This window comes from Chiloscyllium plagiosum, unplaced genomic scaffold, assembly GCF_037043375.1.
Source record: "Chiloscyllium plagiosum isolate Xiang-an unplaced genomic scaffold, Cpla_swu_hap1 HiC_scaffold_48, whole genome shotgun sequence".
NCBI lineage: Eukaryota > Metazoa > Chordata > Chondrichthyes > Orectolobiformes > Hemiscylliidae > Chiloscyllium > Chiloscyllium plagiosum.
Genome location: NW_028270186.1, coordinates 47,381,420 through 47,392,132, shown reverse-complemented (window position 1 = coordinate 47,392,132; position 10,713 = coordinate 47,381,420). Strand labels below are relative to the sequence as shown.

Sequence of the window (10,713 nt, the reverse complement as noted above, 5' to 3'; positions counted from 1 at the left end):
CGCGGTAAGTACTTCACGTAGAAGGTGGTGGGCGTTTGGAACGCTTTTCCAGCAGATGTGGTGGAGGCAGGCACGGTAGATTAATTTAAGATGCCTCTGGACAGATGCATGAGTAGGTGGGGAGCAGAGGGATACAGATACTTAGGAATTGACCGACAGATTTAGACAGTACATTTGGATCGGCTCAGGCTTGGAGGGCGAAGGGCCTGTTCCTGGGCTGTACATTTTCTTTGGTCTTTGTTCTTTAAATGAACACCTTGCTGAGGTCCATACAGACAATGTCTACCAAACTGCCTTCATCAATCTTCTTTGTCACCTCTTCAAAAAACTCAACCAAATTAATGAGACATGATTTCCCATGCAGAAAGCTACGTTGTCTACTTCAATCAACCCTTGCCTTCCCAAATGTATGTAAATCGTGTCCCTCAGAATCCCCTCCAGCAACTTACCCACAACTGACATCAGGCTCACTGGTCTATAGTTCCACGGCTTTTTGGGTCACTGTTTCCTTTTCTCGTCCCACTCCTCCACTGCTCACAACAAATGTTAAATGTAACCAGGTTGGTGAGATGGCCGATGATATTGGTCTCAGATTGGGTCAGGGTCAGTTTTAGGAACAAGTCAGGCTAGTTTCTTTAATCTGCTAAAACAACACGTTTAGGATCCGGAGCAATGTTACTCAAAACTGTGATGGAAAGATGAATGGCAAACTGTTTGGGTATTGCAAATATACAATCAATATTTGCCTTTCTAAAAACACACACACACACACACACACACACACACACACACACACACACACACACACACACACACACACACACACACACACACACACACACACACACACACACACACACACACACACACACACACACACACACACACACACACACACAATCTCTGCAATTTTAACTTTAATGAACTTGGGTCCAAATATTATTGGAACTCATGACAAAGGAAAAATTGTGAGATTGTCCAAAATGTTATTCTGCTTCTGAAGATATTGTACTCATACAAGCTGCTAGCAATGGGATTTCATCCTGGGAGAGTTTGGATTTGGCTGAATTCCCTTTGCTTTCGGCATTGAGTAGATTCCAGTGAATTCTGGTTAGGGATCATCCAAAGGGTAGCACGGTGGTTACCGCTGCTGCCTCACAGCACCAGGGACTTGGGGTCGATTCCAGCCTTGGGTTACTGTCTGTGTGGAGTTTGCACATTCTCCCCTTGTCTGTGTGAGCTTCTAATGGGTGATCCAGTTTCCTACCACAAACTGTGTAGGTTCGGTATATTGGTCATGCTAAATTGTCCATAGTGTTCATGGATTTCTAGGTTATTTGCAATAGTCAGGGGTAAATATAGGGAAATGGGTTGGGAAGGTTGGTATGGACTTGTTGGGTCGAAGGGCATGTTTCTACACTGCACGGATTCCATAAAAATAAGAATGGTAACGATGACTGTAGAGGTTTTTTGTTAGCTCGCACACATTGCTGTGATGAGGAACAATGAAGGAGAGAGAGTGCAATAGGCCGTTCCTTTTCAGGCATTTACATTTTCTCCCTCTCTGAATTGAATCACACGGTAATGTCATCCTCTCCCAAACTGGACCATGTGAGGTCTCCTTGTACATTGTCCAAACTATGTCTCCATCACATTCTCTGTTCCATGTCGGTGCATCATTGCTGCTGTCATACACAGAGCCATACACTTCGCAGAAAATGGTCTCGGTCAATTTGAAATATGTTTATATGTCCCTGCGTCAGTAAAAAGATAAAAATGTTTAATTTATTCAGAATACCTGTGTTAAACTGAATGCATTTTTTAAACAAATACAGAAATTGGTAGAAAAGCTCGCCAGGTCTCTCAGTACCCAGATGCTGTAGGTGTACCAGCCTCCATCACTTCCTTTGGCAGCTCATTCCATACGCACACCACCCTCTGTGTGAAATGGTGCCCTCTACGCCTCCTCAAAACCTTTCCCGTCTCACTTTCCACCAATGGCCTCTAGTTGTGGACGCCCCTAACCTGGGGAAAAACCCCTGACTACTCACCTTATCCATGACCATTTTGATTTTATAAACCTTTTCTGCTGCGAAATGTGACCCCAATCAACACGAATGGCTGTACTTTCAGTCATCCTGGGCCTAAATTCTGAAATGCAATACTGACACCTCTTCCTTTTCCATCAGGTCACAATTCTAAATCCATTTTAATCAGTTTGTTCAGATGTATCCTGAGACACTTCTATGGCCTTTGCGCCTGGACCTTTGTGCCCGGAGATAGGGATACTAGCATCACTCAGCAATACCCATAAAGCTGTAACAGTATTATCCTGTGTGTTTGTTCATCAGACTGTCCTGACATGCTGGGACATACCTCTGCAACAGGCAGGACTTGAATCCAGGCCTTCTAGCCCAGAGCTAGGAATACTACCATACAAGTTCAGGAATTGGAATCAAATCCAGAGCTCTGGCTCAGAGACAGGGACACTACCCACCACACTACCATCCCCAGATTTTGGGTCATATTTTAGTGCACATTTTCAGCTTGGTGTGGATATATTATAATCAAGTTACCATTACTGAATTAGAACAACACTTTGTATTATTAAACAAATGCAAGATATTTGTCTCAACTGTAAGATATTGAGTGTACGTGCTGTGCCATCGAAATTAACTATAAATATCTTTAATTGCTATTATCTGTAGTCTGCAATATTAAGGAAAGAAATCCTGCAGCCATACTCTGCCCAATGAAGGGTCTCAAATAGATATTTATTACTGAACACCAGAGATGAAGGAAGACCTTAATTTCTGACCCCAAAACACCGATCACTCTTACCCAACTCTCATGTGCGACTCCCCATTTCCTAAAACCATGAAATAACACCAGACCGCTGATTACTGCCCAGCCTCTCCTCCCCACTGACTGTGTCTGCAATCTGTCCCTCCTCCCCCTAATCATACAAGGCAACCCAAGCTCAGGGTCTTTGTGGAAATCCAGGCCGGAGTGTGTTGGCATCCTGGAGACGGATGGGCGTTTTAAAATTGAAGGGGGAGGGGGAGGTGACAGTAATATCACTCACTGGGCTGAGGGGCGGCTGATGGAGTTTAATTTGGATTAATGCGAGGTATTGGGTTTGGTAAATCAAACAACAGCAGGACCTATACAATTAAAAGTAGAGCCTTTGACAGTGCTGTAGTACAGAAACCTAGGCCGTCGGGTATAATTCTTTAAAATTTGCATCTCATAGATAGTGTGGTTAAGAAGGTGTTTAACACACATGTCTTCATAGGACAGACCTTTGAGTATCGGAATTGGGATGTCATGTTGTGGTTGTACAGGACATTGGTGAGATCTCTTCTGGAATACTGTGTCCAGTCTGGTCACCCTGCTCATTCCATAGGCACACCACCCTCTGGGTAAAAACGCTGCCCCTTAGGTCACTTTTAAATGCTTCCCCTCTCACCTTAAGCCTATGTCCTCTAGTTTTGCACTCCCCATACCCTTAGAAAATAACTTGACTATTCACTTTGATATTACTGACGTTGATATTATTAAACTGGAGAGGGTTCAGAAGAGATTAACCCTGATGTTGCTGGGAAAGGAGGGAGTGAGCGAATAGGAAAGGCTGGATCGGCTGGGACTTTTTGCACTGAAGAATATGAAATTAAGCAGTAACTTTACAGAGGTTTATAAAATAATGCGGGTTACAGAGAAGCTGAAGGGCTGATGTCTTTTCTCTAGAGCTGGGGATTCAAAACTGAGGGATTGTTAAGGTGCGAGGAAAAAAGATTTACGAAAGACATGAGAGATAATTATGTTACAGAAGCTGGCTTATGTTTGGAATGAACTTCCTGAGGAAGTGGTGAAAGCAGGGACAGTTGCAACGTTTAAAGGACATTTAGATCAGTACATGGATAAGACATCAGTTTGGATGGTGCTGTGAGCAGCTGCCCTCGCCCTCCCCATCTCTGAATGAATCCCTGCTGATTTTCATCCTCTGCCAATGCCTGTGCAGTGGCGTGTGGAGGCCAGCAGAGGGTGGCATTGCATCACTTTAAGCCCCACAGAGACTGCCAGACCTGCCCCACACAGAGACACACAGATACACACAAGGGAATGGTGAGGACACCGCGTGAAGCTCATCTGGTAACTTAAATGTAACATAAAGAAATGCTTAATTCGCCTTGTAAACTGTTAAAATATGATGGACAGATCTGCCAAATTCCACTGTTGAAATAAAAACATCAATTTATTTTTTCACTCTGAAAGTGAACATTTTACATCAACTATGCACAAATCTGGGACCCTTTTTCTTTTAACTGCTTATTACCCAACTCCAGCTCGATAGCAATATACTGTGTCTGGGTCTGCATTCCTCTCATACCACAGGAGCTTGTACGCTCTCAGTTCAGAACAGCATTCCATCTCTCTTAAAGGTACAGTACCTACTTTCAACTTCATCACATTATACCCGGATGAATATCGATAAGTGGGACCTATCCGGATTTCTTTTGCTCTGTGGTTTGTCAATATTTCATTTGCTCCGTCTGGTGTGTGTCAGGACTTTTGTTGCTCCATTGACAGCATGTCATTATTCTACTTTGTCCATCGGAATATATCAGTATTTCACTTGCTCACACTCGTGTATGTGGGGCAGGATTTCAGTTGTTTCATGGGGACTGTGACGCTATAACAATCTCAATGTTTGGAGATGGCACCAAACTTGGAAGAAGTCTGAAGTCTATGGAGGAGAGTGTGGAACTCTAACAGGACAATCACACGTTGATATAGTGTTCGGGATTATGGCAGATGGGGATCAGTGCAGAGCAGTGTGAGATCATACACTTTGGTAGGAAAGACAATGAACAGCAGTTTAAACCAGGCTGTGACATTATAAGGGGGCTGCAGGAACAGAGAGCGCTGCGTGTATATGAGCACAGATTGTTGAAGATGTCAGGACAAGTGGGGAGGGCAGGAACTATCACAGATTAGTTTCAGTATCTGAGCTGTTTACAGGGGGAGGTGTAGGATGGAGCCTCCGTGCTCCCTTCCTGGGACGTGGTGGTGACGATGTGATGTGAGCCCACCCTCCTGCCCACCGAGACCGGGGAATTCCATGTGTACCAGCTCGACACAAAAGGGAGATGGCATCAGGGCCACGGCTTCTAAGTTGTGCCGGGGGGGAAACGGAGCTGCCAGTGGGTTTAAAGTGAGAATTGCCCTTCACTGAACATTGCTCCTTACTCGGTCGGTGGGATGTGGATGTTTCAGAATCTCCACACGAGGTGTACTGGTCCTCTCCGGCTCATACCAGGGTCCTCCACACATGGCGAAGGGAGCGGGTGAGGTAATGGATATCGGGCACCCCACCACCCGGATAGGCCCTTCCTGTCCTATTCCAGGCTGTTTCTCCTGAAATGGGAGAAGTGGGGGGAGGGAGTGAGGGTGGGAGTGGGTGTCCTGCTGTTAGTGTTAGTGTAGGTGGGGAGGGAGTCATGGTGAAGTGTCCGGAGGGAGTCAGTCCACAGTGTTGTATCCATGCAGTGTTATTAGTGTGGGGGTGAAGTGGAGGGAGGGGGAGAGAGAGGGAGAGAGAGAGACAGAGAGACAGAAAGACAGAGACAGAGAGAGAAGGTGCAGCATGCGGCAGTGAGAGTGGTGGACCATGAGCCTTGTTCGGGGGTCGGTGCTGTAACAGATTTACAGTGACTGTGAGGGAGCAAAGAGAATACGGTGACCCTTATCCTGACAGAGCTGGGAAGGTTAAAGATGCTTGTCCTGTATTGCTGGACATTTCTTCATACTGCAGATACTGCACTGAGCTGGGTGGTGAGCTCAGGCCATGCTCGGTGGGTCTGGTGGTGTCGCTGCCTCTGGGAAGAGAATGGTCCCCCTCTGTACTAGCCCATCCACCAGGACCTCCGTGCCCCTGTCGACAAACCGTGGTGTAATTGTTGACAAACTGTGGTGTAATCTGCCATGCTCGGGGTAAACTGTGCAGGGTAGCTCCAAACAGAGAAAGCTCAATCGTTGCCCATTGGGCTTTTAAAGATGACATCAGTGTCAGGGATCACGGAATATCCAGGGGCATCTGGTGCTGGTGTTTACCTCCAGCCATGAAGGACTCCATTTACAAAGTTGTAGAACAAATGCTCATCCAAAACTCCCCATCATCTGACCTCACACCAATATCACTTTTACCCATCTTTCCTAGGAAGACAGGCTCCTGTTACAGGATGTTATCGAAGTGTCTACTTTTCAGCATTCTGAAACCTGGGAACACAACCTTCCATAACACTGTCTCTCAGTCTCCCCCTCTCTGTCTATTTCCCAAACCCCTCCCATGTGGTGAGATTTAAAGTGATTCGCCCGCTATCTCTCTCTGGCAGTGATGTTCACACCCAGAACACCCCCTTGTCAGGGCAACAATGGAGAGATGGAGCTGTAAATGGATAGGAGCTGCACATCCTGTCACTTCCAGCCCGGGCTGCAAGTTTCCCCACGCTGGACAGGGATCTAACACAGTGTTACTGAGCAATGCACTGGGGTGGTGTACACAGTCCTACATGCTGGGAGGGTAACTGCTCCTGGGTTATAGATCAATGCACTGGGATGGTGTACACAGTCCTACATGCTGGGAGGGTAACTGCTCCTGGGTTATAGATCAATGCACTGGGATGGTGTACACAGTCCTACATGCTGGGAGGGTAACTGCTCCTGGGTTATAGATCAATGCACTGGGATGGTGTACACAGTCCTACATGCTGGGAGGGTAACTGCTCCTGGGTTGCAGATCACTGCACTGGGGTGGTGTACACTGTCCTACATGCTGGGAGGGTAACTGCTCCTGGGTTATAGATCAATGCACTGGGATGGTGTACACTGTCCTACATGCTGGGAGGGTAACTGCTCCTGGGTTGCAGATCACTGCACTGGGGTGGTGTACACTGTCCTACATGCTGGGAGGGTAACTGCTCCTGGTTTACAGATCACTGCACTGGGGTGGTGTACACTGTCCTACATGCTGGGAGGGTAACTGCTCCTGGGTTATAGATCAATGCACTGGGATGGTGTACATAGTCCTACATGCTGGGAGGGTAACTGCTCCTGGGTTTCAGATCAATGCACTGGGTGATGTACACAGTCTTACATGCTGGGAGTGTAAGTGCTCCTGGGTTGCAGATCAATGCACTCGAGTGGTGTACACAGTCCTACATGGTGGGAGGGTAACTGCTCCTGGGTTACAGATCAATGCACTGGGGTAAGGTACACAGTCATACATGCTGCAAGGGTAACTGGTCCTGGTTTACAGATCAATGCACTGGGGTTGAGTACAACATCCTACATGCTGGGAGGGTAACTGCTTCTGGGTCATAGATCAATGAACTGGGATGGTGTACACAGTCCTACTCACTTGGAGGGTAACTGCTCCTGGGATGCAGATTAATTCACGGGTGATCACTGCTCAGATCGCTGTGCTGGTCAGTCATTCTGGTTGAGGTTTATAGATAATGCAATGATGTGGTCTGTGCAGCTCCCCATGCTGGATGGATATTTGTTTCAGGTTCACACATGAGTGCCCTATTGTGGTCAGCACAGCTCCCAGTGCTGGACAGATATCTAGTCCGGGTTTATAGATCAATGCACTGCTGTAGTCTGCAGTACTCCACTCTGGACAGATCGCTGGATTGCATTGACCAGTGTAATGGATGAATCTGGACAGATTGCTGGGTTGTACTGAGCAGTACACTGGCCTGGTCGACACAGTGTTCCACGATGAACAGCTATCTCCTCTGGGTCGATAGTTTCTGGACTGGTTCTGTGCGTTGGATTGAGAATGTGGTATATCTAACCCTTTAAGCTGATCTGGCAATGCCTTTAATGCCCATTCCTGTGATTGGACCCTCTGTCTCTCACCCCATTAATGTTACAGTGTGCCCATGCACAGTGCATCATGTTGGTGGGGTGGGTAGGGGGAAAGGTGATGGACAGGTCAAAGAGTTCCCCGGCATGTTCTGTCCCCGACATTCCATAACTGCCATTCCCCGGAACGTTCTGTCCCCGACATTCTATAACTGACATTCCCCGGAACGTTCTGTCCCCGACATTCTATAACTGACATTCCCCGGAACGTTCTGTCCCCGACATTCTATAACTGACATTCCCCGGAACGTTCTGTCCCCGACATTCTATAACTGACATTCCCCGGAACGTTCTGTCCCCGACATTCTATAACTGACATTCCCCGGAACGTTCTGTCCCCGACATTCTATAACTGACATTCCCCGGAACGTTCTGTCCCCGACATTCTATAACTGACATTCCCCGGAACGTTCTGTCCCCGACATTCTATAACTGACATTCCCCGGAACGTTCTGTCCCCAACATTCTATAACTGACATTCCCCGGAACGTTCTGTCCCCAACATTCTATAACTGACATTCCCCGGAACGTTCTGTCCCCAACATTCTATAACTGACATTCCCCGGAGCGTTCTGTCCCCAACATTCTATAACTGACATTCCCCGGAACGCTCAGTCCCTGACATTCTATAACTGCCATTCCCCGGAACGTTCTGTCCCCAACATTCTATAACTGACATTCCCCGGAACGCTCAGTCCCTGACATTCTATAACTGCCATTCGCCGGAACGTTCTGTCCCTGACATTCTATAACTGACATTCCCCGGAACGTTCTGTCCCTGACATTGTTTGTGAAAGGCCGGACGACAGTGAATTGAACAAATGATAAGATCCCGAGGGAAGAGATCCCGTTCCAGGGAGAAGGAGACAATGTTCCGAAGGCCCCTCAGGCAGTTAAAGGGGTGAATACGTTTTCCCTGCGTTTACATTTCTCCACGTCACAGGATCGACCACAATTTAGACCAAAACACAGGAATTCCCAAACTCCGTTTGTCTTCAGGAAACTGGGCGAGAATCCTTCAGGACAGCAACGTTCCCACCCTCCGTATTAGGAACTGGGAAGGAGTGACCTGTGTCTGCTCTCGAATGTTCGAGTGTGTGGGAATGTTCTAGAAACCATCTGTCCTTATGGATGTGTCTCGGTGTGTTTGGGGAGGCAGGGTTTCTTGTGGTTTAATGTCATATTTTTGTCAGTAATTCCGACCTTCCCATTTGTTATTCCAGCTCCAATAATTTTAATAAATCCCTGAATGCAGGGACACATTTGGAAATCTCACTGGGTCCCCGATCAAACGGTTCCCTTTCCCCCCAGGCTGATGGATAATGGGTTTGTTTTCCTTCCTCACAGTTAACGTAGTGACCATCTACGTCCTGCTTTATAAAGATTGTGGATTGTCTCCATGTGTCAGACGTTACCTGGGGGCCATGGCAGCGGCGGATCTCCTGGTCATTATCCTCGACCTCATCCTGAGACACATTCCCATTGTTTATCGGGAACAGTTTTATTTCCTGTACTCCGTCCCCGTGTGTAATATCCACGCCGTCCTGCTTTATGCAGCCACTGACTGCTCTGTCTGGTTCACTGTCACTTTCACCTTTGATCGGTTTGTGGCCATTTGTTGCCAGAAGCTGAAAAGTAAATATTGCAGTGAGAAGACGGCGGCTGTGGTTCTGGGAGCAGTGACTGTGCTGAGCTGTTTAAAGAACATTTTCTGGTATTTTATGCTCAAGGCTCGGTATTACCTGGGGAACGAGCCCTGGTTTTGTGAGGCAACAATCGCTGTTTATTACTCCAGTGTCTGGGTCATAATCGAGTCCCTCCACCACATTCTAACCCCGTGTGTCCCATTTCTCCTGGTTCTGCTGCTCAATGTTCTCACCGTCAGACACATTGTAGTGACCAGCAGAGCCCGCAGGAGACTCCGCGCTCACACCAATGGGGACGCTCAGTCTGACACTGAAATGAGAAACCGAAAAAAATCCATCATTTTACTGTTTGTGATCTCGGCCAATTTCATCCTGTTATGGTCAACGTTCATGCTGTATTCTATATGGAGACGGTTGTATGAGTTTGGGTATCGGTCTGTGAGTCTCCATTACATTGTGAAGGAATTGGGCTTCATGCTGCAGCTCCTCAGTTGCTGCACAAACACCGCGATTTATGCCGTGACCCAGACTCAGTTCAGGCAGCAGCTGAAGAATGTGCTGAAATATCCCTTCACCCAAATCCATCCATCCATCAAATTCCCGCATTAATCCCATCCGGGATTTTCTCATTTCAGTTCCGTGTTTCAGCGATGGAGCAGCCTGTCGCTATGGTAACAGACTGAGGGTAGCGCTGGGTTGTCCATCCTTATCCCACAGGGGGGTTACAGGGACACAGTTCAATGTTTCTCACAACTCAGGGGCCAGTGAGAAAAGGTACCATCCCACTGACTGTATCCATCACTTCCATTTGTAACCAATAAAAATGTTGATTAAAGCGTGCCGAGCAGCAGAGTGACCGATGTTGTTGTGTGTCTTTGTGTTGGAGAAGCTGAGCTGGAGAGAGACAGACTCAGCCCCAAGTCCTGGTCCTCAGGGAAGGGGAGGGCACCGGGCCCTGAGCTCAGGAGCTGGGTTTAACTCCCTCTGTCCCTCCCATTCCAACCTGTCCTCCCCATTTCCTCTCCCCCACTCTCTCCACCTGCTTCCACTCTTTCCTCTCCCCCTCCCCTGCACTCTCTCTCTGTCCTGCCGGCTGTCTCCCTCCCGCAATTCCGTCTCTACTCCATTTTTCCCCCTC

At 47.5% G+C, this 10,713-nt stretch overlaps 1 long non-coding RNA gene across 2 annotated transcripts in view; it reads right to left on the bottom strand.

Annotated features, from left to right (window-relative positions):
• Positions 1-911: 911 nt before the first annotated feature.
• Positions 912-10,713, bottom strand: part of LOC148135910 (uncharacterized) — a 94,797-nt gene continuing 84,995 nt past the window's right edge. Inside the window, exons 3-4 of one of the 2 annotated variants that reach the window (XR_015754894.1) lie at positions 9,672-9,885; positions 9,357-9,557 (exon numbers count right to left, since the gene is read on the bottom strand). This is a non-coding gene — a long non-coding RNA (uncharacterized LOC148135910). Of the gene's footprint in view, positions 1,755-9,356; positions 9,558-9,671; positions 9,886-10,713 lie in introns of those variants that run through there. The other variant, XR_015754893.1, reaches the window with a different exon arrangement.